Raw genomic sequence first — 12,938 nt, forward strand, 5'->3', positions numbered from 1 at the left:
CAGCAAATGCAGATAAAGTAAACACGAGCAGCAGATGAAAGAGGATTACTGGAAACTTGTGTATGCAGCAGGAACTGAGAGCAGAGTAGCAAGATCACCACACAGGTTCACAGGAGCAGGTATATAGCCAGGGAGTAATCAGAGGTCAGGAGCTGGATGCAAGGCAGAATAATCTAGCACAGACTGAAGGCTGGGGTGGAGTTTTATAGCAGGAAGACAAGTGCACATGAGACCAAAGACGCCATGTTGGAAAAGGGCAGTAATGCACAAAAGGTAAAAAATGTCCAGAGTCCTGACAGTGGGACTACAGGTCCCAGAACAACATTACATCAGGTTTACAGCGCAGACTCCCTCTGCGACACACATCGGCCATTTACAATTCTGCCAGTCACTGTTTCACCATCATTATAACCACAGATACGCCTGCATGCATATCCTGAGCAGCACACACTGCGCCCCCTAGCTGCAACAGGGTTCACTGCATCACACAAGCTACACAGCAGCGGTAGTCGGTCTCCTAGGAACTGTAAACGGAAAGCTTAATATCTCATTAATGGCTGCAAATTTTAATAAGGACTAAATTGCCAAAGTGCTTATTTTAACAAGATTCATCTATGGAGATGGGAAAACCCCTCTAATATAAAAGGGAAAAAAAGGGTCTGCGCACCTGTTAGTATAAGAGCTCGTGCTCATGAATCAATTTTCTCAGACAAGTGCGATCTGTGGTTTTCACGGACACCGATGGCACCTATGACATTCTGTGGGGCTGTGCACATATCCGATTATTTCTTAGGAACAAGTGGTGTGTAGGAAAAAAAAATGGAGAAGACCGAATTTGAACTGATGGTTAGATCAGAATTTGAAAAACGAGTCTATGGGTCCGTTACAAAGAAAAAGAATAAAAATCTGACAGAGCTCACATGACAGCCGATTGGGGTCTGACTTTCACGGACAAGATGGAGAGGGGGCAGAAACTTTTTTTTATCTCTACATAGAAGAAAAACTGATCAGAATAAATCAGACCATTTTTCTCAGTTGTGGAGCCTGCTGGCACATAGTGAGGTAAGATATTAAAGAAGTTGGGCACCACTGGGACAGCTCCTCCTCAAACCCCTGATTGGCACCATTAAATAATAACGCTAATAAGGTCGGTTTCACACGTCAGTGGCTCTGGTACGTGTGGTGATAGTTTTCTCATGTACCGGAGACACTGACTCACGTAGACACATTAAAATCAATGTGTCTCTGCACACGTCATTGATTTTTTGCGGACTGTGTGTCCGTGTGCAAAACACGGAGACATGTCAGTGTTCGTGGGAGCGCACGGATCCATTAAAGTCAATGGGTCCGTGTAAAACACGTACCGCACACGGATGCTGTCCGTGTGCCGTGCAGGAGACAGCGCTACAGTAAGTGCTGTCCCCCCAGCGTGGTGCTGAAGCTGCCATTCATTTCTTCTCTCCAGCAGCGTTCGCTGGAGAGAAGATATGAAAAATCATTTTTTTGTGTGTGTTTAAAATAAAGATCCCTGTCACCACCCCCCTCCCACCACCTGTGCGCCCGCCCGCTGGAAATAAAATACTCACCCGGCTCCCTTGCTGCTCCCTATGGGAGGTGGAGCCGCATATTCATCCCTGTAATGAGCGGCACCACGTGACCGCTCATACAGGAAGAAGCAGCGGCGCTGAGTGGAAGCAGCGAGGGAGCCGGGTATTTTATTTCCAGCGGGCGGGCGCACAGGGGGTGGTGACAGGGATCTTTATTTTAAGCACAAAAAAAAAAAAAAAGATTTTTCATATCTTCTCTCCAGCGAACGCCGCTGCTGGAGAGAAGAAACGAATGGCGGCTTCAGCACCAGATGCAGGGGACAGCGCTTATCTCTAGCGCTGTCTCCTGCACGCTCCATGTGGTACCCAGTCGGCACACGGCTGCCGCACATGTGCCACACTGATGTGCCACGTGAGCACACGGACACGGATAACTCCGGTACCAATTTTTCCGGTACCGGAATTATCTGGACGTGTGGGACAGGCCTAATACTGTGTGTGCCGGCGCTGGTCCCGCGGTGTCTGTGCTCGGTGACGGTCACCTGCCGCTCCCGTGTTGTTGTTGTGACGCACGAACCTGGCGGCCAATAAGCGCTGGCGTCACTGCCCCGCCTCCTAATGGTCTCTTCCTGTTTGATTTGTCTGAAGGCGGGGACAGTGACAACAGCGCTGATTGGCCGCAGTGGGTGTGATAACATGGAGAGAATACAATAATCCAATCTAATGTCATCTCGCAGGAATAATGTTAGACTGGATCAGCCCCATGGGAAACGAAACACCACACCCCAATACATTACACCACACACACACACACATTACACCACCAAACCACACCCCCCACACATTACACCACACACACACACACACACACACACACACACCACCAGGCCACACATTACACCACCAAACCACACCCCCCACACATTACACCACACACACACATACACACCACCAGGCCACACATTACACCACCAAACCACACACCCCACACATTACACCACACCCAACACCCACACACACCACCAGACCACACCCACACCACAACCCACCCCACCACAGCCACACCCACACCGCACCGCACCGCTGTCCCCCACACATCCTCATGTCTCCAGTGTTTGGGAAGCTACAGCAGAACCCAGCAGAGCATGACTGGCTGTACTGGAGCCAGAAGCCCCGAGAGTGCTGAGCGCAGCTCTTACCAGCGGAGTCCGGCGGCTGCAGTCACCTGGGCAGTGCTGGGCAGAGCTGGGCTGGGCTGTCCTCCTGCTAGCAGTGCTGTGCACACCACCAAGTCGGCGAAAGGACCTCTACTGACGTCATGCCCATGTGACCAGAAGGGGCGGCGCCTCTTCCTCCATAGAGCAGCAGACTAGAGCAGACAGGGGGAAACTGTGGATGTCATGGCGGGATTTGGAGTGTTTTGGGGTCACAGATCAGGTAAGCGGATGTTCATGCAGGAGCTGGGAGTCTGCCTGGGGAGAAGGGGGTGATGCTTGCATGGGGCTGCATGTGCATTCTGGAGGTGGGGTCTGCCTGGGGAGATGTTGCTTGCATGGGACTGCGTGCTTGGGGTTTGCATGGAGAAGGGGATGATGCTTGCATGGGACTGTGCTGGAAGACTGCATGGGGAAGGGGGTGATGCTTGCATGGGACTGCATGCTGGGAGTCTGCATGGGGAAGGGGGTGATGCTTGCATGGGACTGCGTGCTGGAAGTCTGCATGGGGAAAGGGGTGATGCTTGCATGGGACTGCATGATGGGAGTCTGCATGGGGAAGGGGGTGATTCTTGCATGGGACTGCATGCTGGGAGTCTGCATGGGGAAGGGGGTGATTCTTGCATGGGACTGCGTGCTGGGAGTCTGCATGGGGAAGGGGGTGATTCTTGCATGGGACTGCGTGCTGGGAGTCTGCATGGGGAAGGGGGTGATGCTTGCATGGGACTGCGTGCTGGGAGTCTGCATGGGGAAGGGGGTGATGCTTGCATGGGACTGCGTGCTGGGAGTCTGCATGGGGAAGGGGGTGATGCTTGCATGGGACTGCGTGCTGGGAGTCTGCATGGGGAAGGGGGTGATGCTTGCATGGGACTGCGTGCTGGAGGGGCCTGCATGGGGAAGGGGGTGATGCTTGCATGGGACTGCGTGCTGGAGGGGCCTGCATGGGGAAGGGGGTGATGCTTGCATGGGACTGCGTGCTGGAGGGGCCTGCCTGGGGAAGGGAGTGACGTTGCTTGCCTGGGACTGCATGCTGGAGGGGCCTGCCTGGGGAAGAGTGACTGCATGCTGGGGGTCTCTGTAGGGAAGGGGGTCATGTTCCTTGCGAGTAGGGCTGGGTGCTGGGGGTTTCTGGGGAAGGGGGTCATGTTGCATGCGTGGGGGGGGGGGTCTACCTGCAGAATGGGGCTGATGTTACTCGCATGGGTCTGCATGGTGTGGGGGGCTGATTTCACACGTGCTGTGCAGGTCAGTGTGTGATGTCACTTGCGGTGAGGGGTGTGCAGGGAAGTATAGTGCTACGTGTGTGGGGGCGAACAGGGGAGGGGATGAATGATGATGGAGATCTGAGGGATTGATATTACTTAACATGAGAATCTCTGACTGATGGTGAGGAGTCGGTCCTGTATTTTTTTTTTTTTTTTTTTTTTACATAAAACGTTTTCTCATTAATATTATTGGGGACACATGATGTCAGGTTGATGACTGACCTATATGTAAATAAACCCGGCACTCAACTTAATGCTAGTAGCTTGAGTATTTATTGTGTAGAACCAACAAAACGTTTCGGTCTCATGCGACCACCTTCAGTTACTACAATGTGTGAGAAGGTGTGGGAACCTACCCGTGCACCTCCATAGCAGTGCTCACGTCTTTGTCCACCACGATGACTGACCTATGATCTCTGGGAGCGAAACTGCGTGACAATAATGTCTCCAGACCCCGGCCTTTATTCTGTCCTCGCACGCTGTGCTGTCCAGTATTATCCTGGAGGCCACTGGAGTCAGCCACTACTGGTATCGAGTTTTCTGCATGATTTTTTCTGTTTTATTCTAGGTATTGTGGCTTTTCCCCATCCTGTGTCCCCCAGAGCAGTGACCTCCCTGCAGATGTCATTTCATCACTGGACTTCTCTTCACCAAGTGAAACGCTGGTGCCCCCACAATCCATGTGAGGACCCAGAGGGATGACATTGTGGGTGCCTGATAATGTTAGATTTCTCTCCATTTATATTGTCTTGCTAGGGTCTGTCCCCCCCCCGTCCCGTCTTCTGTTCCCCCCCCTGGCCCGACCCGTCCTCTGTTCTAACCCCCCCCCTGGACACGGCCCGTCCGCTGTTCCTGTCCTGTCCCCTCCTCTGTCCGTCCCGTTCCCCTTTCTCTTTCCCTTTCCCGTCCCCCACACTCATGTCTTATAGTGTCTTTCTAAAACTCTTTATTATTCATTTGTATGTATGCATATATGTATATATTTCTCCTTTTTTATTTCTAACTATTTGACTTGTAATGAAATAGTGTGACAGCTATGAGTTGAATTTTCCTTTCCATAATTCTAAAGCTCGGGGTGACATTAGTGGAGAGTAACTGCAGTTGGATCTGTATGAGGGTGAGTTTACACATTGCGGTTTATTGGGGAAACTATCTGCAGGAACGTCCTCACCAGTAGACCGGACCCGCACTTCCATGTAGCCCATACAGCCCGACTAGCTATATGTTTGTTTTGTTTTTTTAAATCCATAAGGGTGCGTGTCCACGATCAGGATGGGCGGCGCTATCGCCGGAGCGGCGAAGCCGCTCGGCGCTAAGCCCCGCCCCCTTTCTAGGACGCGATGATGCCGGATGTGTTAACTGTTCACATCCGGGATCATCGCTCTCTCCCATAGGGCCCTGTGATATGCCTTGTGGGGACGCTGCGTCCCCGCAAGGCATACGGACATGCTGCGATCTGAAAAGACGCGCAGCATGTCCAGAGTCGCAGGGAAGACGGATGCGTGTTTCCACGCATAGTGGACACGGGATTTCATAAAATCCCCTCCACTATGCTGGAACATCTGGACGCTGCGTGTTTGACGCTGCAGCTCTGCGCAGCGTCAAACACGCAGCGTTAACTGACCGTGGACACTCACCCTAATTGTTTTTTCTTAAAAAGACATAAGCTGCTTTTCGCTGAGGGTTTGGCTGCTGCCACCACTGATGGGACAGGCAATAACATATTTTCCAGAGGAAAAATGTATCTTTGTAATGTCAGGCAATATTCACATTTTTATTTTTTGTACTAATGGTTTACAAAATTCTGACGACCTGTGACAGAGCAGGAATGAATGTGTCGCATGTATTTGTCTTGCTACATTAATTAAGGGATGTGCTCCTCAGACCCCCTGGAGACTTCACAACCCTGGATCTGACCTAAATCACAGGACAATAAAACCTCACCCTCCTTATCAATGAACTGCTGCAATAACGGCCAGTTCTGTTCTGTAGAATATGGGACTTTTCACATTTTGTGTCTCACTTAGGCTACGTTCACATTTGCGTTGTGTGGCGCAGCGTCGGCGACGCAACGCATGCAAAACGCAGCTTTTTGTGACGCATGCGTCCAATTTTGGCATGATTTTTGGCGCCTAAAAAATGCAACATGCAGCGTCCTGTGCGCCCTGACGCTTGCGCCAAAAATGACGCATGTGTCACAAAACGCAAGCCAACGCATGTCCATCCATGCGCCCCCATGTTAAATATAGGGACGCATGCGCCGCTATGCGTCGCCGAACCTGCGCCCTACGCAACGCAAATGTGAGCGTAGCCTAAGATGAATAAAACCTGGGCGAGCACAGCACTGAGAAGTGAGAACAAATCCTCCCGTTCTCCTGGATGAGAGTGGGAGCGCTGTCTGTATCCACTGCTGTAAGCGTCCTCCTATACTGAGCCTGGTAGAGAGCGGAGGAGACGCCGCTACAATCATTCTTACACTTCTCCTTTAAAAGGGTATCAACCACTGATGATTCTCACATTTTAATATTTTACTAATTTCTTTTTTTTTTAAAGAAAAATGTAGACAATTACTGTATACTGTTTGTTTACCACCCTGGTGCAGCATGCTGTAATAACCTGATGCACGCTGCCAGTAATGATGCCTGGTTCAGTGTGCCCTAATTCAGCCTCTTCTCTACTGGGAATTATTGTTGGGGGGGAACATGAGGAGAGCATCAAATGAAGGTCGTGGTGGAGGTGTACCTGCTACAAGGAGATGACATGGCTGATCTGTGCCAGTTACGTGTCTACATCAAACACGTTCCTCTGGTGCATGCAGTCCACAGGATGTTGTGCCCCATATCCTAGGCCCGAGCACCACTGGATGGATCGTGAGGCAAGAACATGTGCAGGTGGTGTTAGATTGGATGGCTGAGAGCACCTCCAGGTCCTTCCACTGGGTCCACGCGCAGAGTTTTCACCTGAGGACCTTGGGCGTCTTTCTTCCACCTCATCCCCTTGCAAATCGGCCAAGCACTATCAGCCCAAAGTCATGAAGCATCTCCTCTGATTTTTTTTTTTAACATTTTCTTAACCTGAGCACCACCTGCATCTGAGTTCTAAGTACGAGCTGCAGTAGAGCAGACACCTTAAAAACATGACAGATGTGAGCTTTCCTCCTGCTCCCTCTTCTGCTGCGGTCTTGACCTCTTCATCCAGCTCACGAACAACAGCCTACCCGCAAAGACAAGATGTGACCACACCACCACCAGCAGTGTCACTGAGCATCTCCACCCCGTCCCATGGAAGTGTTCATCTCTCCAGCACCCAAACCACATGGAGAAAGTGTGTGTACGAGGTGTACGGAGCGGAGTCGTGTGTATGAGGTGTACGGAGCGGAGCCGTGTGTATGAGGTGTACGGAGCGGAGCCGTGTGTATGAGGTGTACGGAGCGGAGCCGTGTGTGTATGAGGTGTACGGAGCGGAGCCGTGTGTGTATGAGGTGTACGGAGCGGAGCCGTGTGTGTATGAGGTGTACGGAGCGGAGCCGTGAGTGTACGAGGTGTACGGAGCGGAGCCGTGAGTGTACGAGCTGTACGGAGCGGAGCCGTGTGTGTACGAGGTGTACGGAGCGGAGCCGTGTGTGTACGAGGTGTACGGAGCGGAGCCGTGTGTGTATGAGGTGTACGGAGCGGAGCCGTGTGTGTATGAGGTGTACGGAGCGGAGCCGTGAGTGTATGAGGTGTACGGAGCGGAGCCGTGAGTGTACGAGGTGTACGGAGCGGAGCCGTGTGTGCAAGGTGTATGGAGCGGAGCCGCGTGTGTATGAGGTGTAACTATGTGTGGCCATTATATTTTTACGTAATATCATGTGCGCCACAAACTTTGTCCCTATTTCCCTTCTTCAAAAGTTGGGAGGTATGATGGTTCCGCTTCCATCCTGGTCAGGTCAGGGTTAACTTTAGTTCGCTTCTCTTTGGTACTGGGGCAGCTATTTAATGTTGGCAGTTCCTGGGTCTGGTATTGGTGATACTTCGGTGAAAAATGTAAAGGGGTCTGAATACTTTCCGTACCCACTGTAATCCCCATAGATATCTAGCCTCCTAGTAGTCTGGCTGATTATCCTCATACTCCAGTCACATTATTAAATGCAAAATGCGTGGGAATTTCATTGATCTCAGCAGTAATGGGACACAATGTAAATAGTTATAGAAAAATATTAAAAAAAATAAACTAACCCTAAGTAAAACTAAAATGCAATAACGGGCTATGAAAAGATTATATCTGCACTAAAATGGTATAATTAAAAACGTCAGCTCGGCCTGCAAAAGATAAGCCCTCACCCAACCCGAGATCACGAAAAATGGAGGCACTACTGATCTCGGAATACGACACAATTTTTTTTTTTTTTTTTTAACAAACTGGATTTTTTTTCACCACTAAATTAAAAAATAATCTAGACATGTTAGGTGTCTATGAACTCGTAATGGACGCCCCCCCATTGAAGAATACATGGGGGGTCGCATGATAACACAACCCCTATAAATATATTTTGCTGCTAACCACACATTGGTTTATTCTCAGGTAGCAGTAATAAATTTCATTAGGTTTATATGGAGTTTTAAAGCTTGGTCTGAAAGGGTTAAGTTATGAAGAAAGCTGCGCTTGGCGTGAGCAGGTTCCAGCTGGTTTATTCTGGTTTTATTCCCGCAATTTTTGCGAGTTATGATTGGCTGATATGAAAAGTGCGGGAAGAATTTTTTCCTATTTAATCAGCTGTTCCATCAGCTGTCTCTCAGTCACCTGATGAAGACAGCTGATGGATTCCTTACTTCAGCAGCTGATCCGGAGGGCGGAAGCTGAGGGAGGCGCCGAGTGGCTGCAGAGTTGCTTAGCTATGGGACCGGCTATAAAACCTACCACCGAGCCTCAGGTCCTAGTTTCTTCTGCATCACCGTCGCATCCTCCTTCCCAACCTTTAGAAGCTGTATCTCTACCTGCGAGATCAAGTCGAAGCCCCAAGAGGAACCGGAGGGCGAGAGTGGTATACTCGCCAGTGCCGCCATCTTCGCGCGTCCCTGAGCGCTCTAGGAGTGGACGCGCTGGAGGTCGGAGTTCAACGAGGAGGAAGTCTCGGAGCGCGTCGCGGGAGCTTCGCTCCGGTCGGCAGTCGTCACAAGCCCCAGCGCCGGAAGCTGTCATCAGAGTCGGCGTGTCAAGATCGGAAGAGCCTATTTTAGTTCCAGCCGCAGCGGGGAGCGGTGAAGATTTATCTAACCGCTGCAGCCGTACAAGCGCTGCAGCGGTCCAGGGAGCCTGGGACACCGCATCGCTGGGCAGCGCAGAGAACGCCATTTACAGCACATCATCTGCCGCTGCCGCAGCTTCCAAGTCATGGGTCAGCGCTCCTTCACCCAGCCAAGAAGAGAGGCATCCTCACCAGCGTTCGCATTCGCCTACAGGAGTAGGCTTGAGTGCTAGTAACGCTGCAGCGCACGATCTTGGACGTCATGGAGATGGTGAGAATATATCTGTCCCTCTGTCTGTCCATTCTCTGAATATGAAAGAGTTGATTAAGGAAGCTCTAGATGATTATTTAGGCAGCAACGTTTTGCCAGCTGCCCATAGATCTTCTACTAGTGAAATGAATTCCGGCAGCTCTGGTACTGTTTTAAGGCCAGGGCTGCCAGAGATTCTTTTGAAAGAATCATTAACATGTGAAGTGTCACCTCTGGGCTTTCATCTGAGCCCCGTGGTAAAGGAGAAGATTTGGAGCAGAGCATTTATTGATTTATTTTCTTTATTACCGTCTGGCAGGGATCAGCAGAATAGGTATGAAAAAAAAGATGACGCAGATGAAAAAAAGAAATCTAATCCAGTAAAATCCTTTAATAACTGGCTTCAATGTTTTTCCATCTATTCTGCTGTCCTAGGCGAGAAGTATCCCAATCTCTGCTCTGGGCTTTTTCAGCACTTAGATTGTATTTTAGAGGCATACCGTAATTTTGGCGGTATGGCCTGGCTCCTTTACGACGAGGCTTTCAGACAGAAGCTGTCAATGTTCCCTAATTTAGCTTGGGGTAATAAAGATGTCGGGCTTTGGATTTAATTAATGATGCCTCAGAGGTTTCCATCTCATAGGCAGGCCCCGACCCCCATGTTAAAAAAGGGTGTGTGCTTTGCATATAATGAGTCATCATGTAAATGGGCTCAGAATTGCAGGTTTCGGCATGAATGCTCCTTCTGTGGGGGCAGTCATCCAATGGCCAAATGTTATAAAAAACAAATGCAAGGTATTCAGCACCCTGGCAATAGGGAAACCTTTTCTAAAAGCAACGACGCCGGTGAACCTGGGAAACATGGTGCCATGGTTAAAAATATATCCCGATCGGGAGAGTAGCTCGCTTCTATTTGAAGGTTTCTTAAAGGGATTTTTCGTACCCCCATTTTTAGGATCGGGCTGCAAGATGGTGGCTAACCTTCCATCTGCACTCGAATTCCCAGAGGTAGTTGAAGAAAAAATCAGAGGGGAATTAAATTTAGGAAGAGTGTCTGGTCCGTTTAACACTCCCCCATTTGAAAATTTTAGGATTTCACCGTTAGGTGTTGTTCCTAAAAAAGACAGCGGGTCTTTTAGACTCATACATCATTTGTCCTATCCAAAAGGGGAATCGTTAAATGATGAAGTGAGCAGTAGTAATTGTTCGGTTCAGTACACATCTTTTGATGTGGCAATAGATTTACTAAGGACATTTGGTCGCGATGCCCTTATGGCAAAATCGGACATAAAATCAGCATTTAGGATCTTACCAGTTAATCCGGATGGTTTTAATTCTCTAGGTTTTTCTTTTCAGGATAAATTCTTTTTCGACAGATGTCTTCCGATGGGGTTTTCTCTGTCTTGTTTTTATTTTGAGTCTTTTTCTAAATTTATTCAATGGGTGGTGGAGTTTGATTTTTTTGGAGGGGGCATGTTACACTATCTCGATGATTTTTTGTTCATTGGCCCTGCTGAATCATTTAAATGCCAGTCCTTGCTGTCCAGGTTTTTAGGAATATGTGAACAGTTCGGTGTCCCAATTGCATTTGAAAAAACGGTTCCTCCTTGCACGTCAATTGAATTCTTAGGTATCGTGATTGATTCTCATAATATGTGTTGTTCTTTACCTGCTGAAAAATTGTTCAAGCTGCAATCTGCAATTTCCCGCTGTTTAATTTTGGAGAAGGTCACCTTAAAAGAGTTGCAATCTTTATTAGGACTATTGAATTTCGCATTAAGAATTATCCCCATGGGTAGGGTGTTTTCTAGGGGGTTGTATGAAGCTACATCCGGTCATTCTTCCCCAAAATCTCATATACGCCTAGGGAAAGATTTAAAGGAGGACTTAAAAATCTGGCTTAGATTTTTATCTAGTTTTAATGGTAGGACTATGTGGCAGGATTCTTTTGTACCGGCACATGATATTGGTTTGAAGTTTTATTCAGATAGTGAGTTCGGTTTTGGTGTATCTCTACACTCGCGTTGGTCATCAGAAGAGTGGCCTTCTCTTTGGCTGGAGCTTAAGGTTTTACATAACCAGACAGTGTTGGACTTATTTTCTATATATTTATGTTTGCAGTTATGGGGAGTGTTACTGAAGGACAGGAGAATTTTAATTTCTTCTAATAATCAAGGTGTAATTTTTGCTTTGAATACTCTTTCATCCAAGAATAAATGGGCAGCTAGGATTCTTAAACAGGTTGTTTTCCTTTGTTTAGAGTCTAATATCTGGTTAAAAGCAATTTCTTGCCCTAAGGTGAATTGTACTAACGCAGAATATGTTTGTCACCGCCAGCTGTTTCTTTTCAAGAGGGATTTCATGAAAGAGGAGGAGGACAGAGTTTTTTGCCCGCATTGGATATGGGATGTAATTCTGGAATAATTTCTCACTTCATTACTAAATCCCTAGCTGATCGAACATGGGCCGACTACTCGGCGGCATGGAAGATTTGGTTGGATTTTTGTTTAGTGAAGGATCATCCTTATAGTGATTGTTCGGTAGGGATAGCGCTTAGTTTTTTGGAGCATCTGGTTCAGAAAGGATTGTCATTTTCTGCTTTGTCAAAGAATGTAGCGGGAATATCTTTCTTTTTGAAAATGTTAAATGTAAGGCCGATGTCAGAAATATTTCAGGTTCGGCAGTTTTTAAAGGGATTTAAAAAAACGTATTTTAAACCGGACGATCGTCGTCCTATTTCTTTTTCATTACTAAAAGATCTATGCTCAGGTCTTTCTTTAGTTTGTGCTAATGATTTCGAAGCATGTCTTTTTTCTGCAGCCTTCTCTTTAGCCTTTTTTACGGCTCTCAGGGTGAGCGAACTAGTATCCCAAAAGAAATCTCTTCCTTCTGGTTTGTCGTTCGATGATGTTAAGTTTTTTAGGTCACATGTTATATTATTTATTAGAAAATCAAAGACAGACCAGATGGGGAGAGGTTCATCTATACGTTTAAATTCTATAGAAGACAGGGCGATTTGTCCTGTCGCCAATTCTAAGAGATGGGCGCTATTACGCCCCAGAATTGGTGGACCATTTTTTATTCACTCTACTGGGGAACCCGCAACCATTTTCCAATTTAATTTTATACTTAAAAAATGTTTGAAAGTATTGAATCTCTCTGATCAAAAAATTTCTTCTCACTCCTTCCGGATTGGGGCGGCGACCGAGGCCGCGAGATTGGGTCTTCAGGATGGTAGAATAAAGAGTATAGGCAGATGGGAGTCAAACAAGTTTAAGCTTTATATTCGTCCAGATTTGTATATTTCCTAATATTTGGTTCCTTTTTTAGGTTTGCTATCAGTATGGATTATCGGGCACTCCTTTGTCTTTTGGTCAGAAAAAAGGGCAAGTGTGAGATCCTATTCAAAAAACCTTTCTTTTAATTCTTCTTTTA

At 47.9% G+C, this 12,938-nt stretch overlaps 1 protein-coding gene across 3 annotated transcripts in view; it reads right to left on the reverse strand.

Moving 5' to 3' along the window:
• Positions 1 to 12,938, reverse strand: part of LOC143817060 (serine/threonine-protein kinase Nek3-like) — an 852,762-nt gene that overhangs the window by 67,587 nt on the left and 772,237 nt on the right. Inside the window, exon 1 of one of the 3 annotated variants that reach the window (XM_077298144.1) lies at positions 2,747 to 2,889. The exons of 1 other annotated variant lie outside the window; for it this stretch is intronic. The gene's annotated coding sequence lies outside the window, so the exon portion shown is untranslated. Of the gene's footprint in view, positions 1 to 2,746; positions 2,890 to 12,938 lie in introns of those variants that run through there. One more of the 3 variants, XM_077298146.1, reaches the window with a different exon arrangement.

This window comes from Ranitomeya variabilis, chromosome 3, assembly GCF_051348905.1.
Source record: "Ranitomeya variabilis isolate aRanVar5 chromosome 3, aRanVar5.hap1, whole genome shotgun sequence".
NCBI classification, from domain to species: Eukaryota; Metazoa; Chordata; class Amphibia; order Anura; family Dendrobatidae; genus Ranitomeya; species Ranitomeya variabilis.